Source organism: Etheostoma cragini, chromosome 12 (genome assembly GCF_013103735.1).
Source record: "Etheostoma cragini isolate CJK2018 chromosome 12, CSU_Ecrag_1.0, whole genome shotgun sequence".
NCBI classification, from domain to species: domain Eukaryota; kingdom Metazoa; phylum Chordata; class Actinopteri; order Perciformes; family Percidae; genus Etheostoma; species Etheostoma cragini.
The window spans coordinates 25,255,725-25,257,823 of NC_048418.1; the positions used below are offsets into that span (position 1 = coordinate 25,255,725).

Consider the following 2,099-nt stretch of genomic DNA (forward strand, 5'->3'; position numbering starts at 1 on the left):
GGAAAATGGCTGCAATGAAACAAAGAGTGAAAAATTTAAAGGGGTCTGAATACTTTCCGTACCCACTGTATGTGCAATATTTTTTGAAGAATGATTGCCGTTTGTTTGTTTAACCTAGCTAACATTACCTAAGGTCCATTAGGTCCTAATGGCTATGACAGCGGGTGGTGTGATAATAAAGACAGATTGGTACTTCATAGGTTGTGTACCTGTGGTGCTACATGATCTGGGTCACATGATCAAAAGATGGATCCCCAGGATTCATTAAACATTTTAATTTGTTAAAAGTAATACATCAATACAGTATTTTTAAATTTGACTCAAAGACACAATTATTTTGTTAATCGCAATAATTCTGAGACAATTAATCATACAACAAAATTTGGAGATAACCCTTGGCTGGAAAATCTTCTTATTAGATTCAATTATAGCAGCTACTCTCTGGTAAATTCCATGGGATTCTGACAGTTTACTGAACTTTCTAAGACGAGTAAGTTGAGGCCAGTAAGCGATCCATGACGCCAGTAATTCATGTATGTGGAGTGTTGCCCCCCCCCCCCAGCTCTAAAATCCCAGAGCTGTGATGATGGCGGTTCTGGCCCGGTTGAGATCTGTGTCAGTCTTGTGTACTGTATGTCAGGATTAGACAACGCAGACAGAACACCCAGTTTGGGAGACTGAGAGGGGGGGGGGGGGCCAAGCTGATGTGTGCCCCCCACACACACATACACAGACACACCCCGCTTGTGCAGGCTGTTCCCACAGAAGACAACTGGGCTGGCTGAGTCACTGTGGGGTCTCTGTGTGTGTGTGTGTGTGTGTGTGTGTGTGTGTGTGTGTGTGTGTGTGTGTGTGTGTGTCACTCTGGCATGCAGGGATAAAGGCTATCACCTCTCCACTCTCAGCGCATGTTAAATCCATTATAGCTAATCAACGAGTGCCAAGTGTTGTTTTTGTGTGTGTGTGTGTGTGTGTGTGTGTGTGAGAGAGTAAAGTGTTTATTTGTATAGCATCTTTTTACAGATACCAAAGTGCTTAACATTAAAGAAGTGAGTGATGAGAGATTGAATAGAAGAGGATGACATCATCATTTTATTTCCAAAATGTGCCGGGACTTGTCCTTTTTGTTATTAAAAGATCGGTGAAAATGACTTCCTGTAGCAGAATACACAACAACGTTGGAATAAGTGGAGACAATCATCCAGAAACAAAATCGCTGAGTTGGAGAGAGTTAGTGTACCTGGCAGCTGCCGGTGTGACCGTCGCTCAGAGAGTCCGACGTGAAGACGAGAGACGCTGCCATGCTGATCTAAGCCTGGAACTGGTTCTGCTTCCACAAGAAGTGGTTTGGCCCACCCCAACGTGTTCAGCTCAGCTACATAGGAAATCAGACAAACACAGAAAAACCTAGCCTGACACGGCTGCATTTGGCTGTGATTGTGGGGGGTGTTCCAACCCAACCAGGAAAGAAAATGCCTCTGCACTAGAGCTGGCCAATATATCAATATCCTGATATGAGACTAGATACGGTCTTAGATTTGAATATCATAATATGGCATAAGTGTAGTCTTTTCCTGGTTTTAAGTAAAGTGATGTCATTTTCTGAACTTAGACTGTTGCCAGCTGGGAGGAGGCCTCAGGGAAGACCCAGGACTAGGTGAAAGGATTATGTCTCCAACCTGGCCTGGGAACAGCTCGGGACCCCCCTGTCGGAGCTGGTTGATGTGGCTCGGGAAAGGAAAAGTTCGGGGGCCACTGCTGGAGCTGCTGCCCCCGCGACCCGTGAACGGATAAGTGGACAAAAAAGAAGAAGAAGAAGAACAGACTGTTCTAACTGTCTTTACCCACCAAGTCATTATATCCACATTAATGATGATTGTTTATAAAAAAATATTGTGTACATATTTTGTGAACACACCAATAGTCAACACTACAATATCGTTGCAGTATCAATATCAATATCAAGATATTTGGTAAAAAATATGGTGACAGTGGCCGGGTTGGTCAGTTGGTGGAGCAGGCGCACATGTACAATGAGGTTTATGCCTCGCCGCAGACGTCCAGGGTTCGAATCCGACCTTTGAGGATTTCCTGCATGT

General features: G+C 44.2%; 1 protein-coding gene and 1 long non-coding RNA gene across 13 annotated transcripts in view; one reads left to right on the forward strand and one right to left on the reverse strand.

The window, feature by feature from the left end:
- The window catches only part of pard3ab (par-3 family cell polarity regulator alpha, b), a 229,154-nt gene that overhangs the window by 172,613 nt on the left and 54,442 nt on the right, over window positions 1–2,099 (reverse strand). The window lies entirely within an intron of this gene.
- The window catches only part of LOC117953801, an 11,827-nt gene continuing 11,710 nt past the window's right edge, over window positions 1,983–2,099 (forward strand). The window contains exon 1 of the long non-coding RNA XR_004658688.1: window positions 1,983–2,097. This is a non-coding gene — a long non-coding RNA (uncharacterized LOC117953801). The remainder of the gene's footprint in view (window positions 2,098–2,099) is intronic.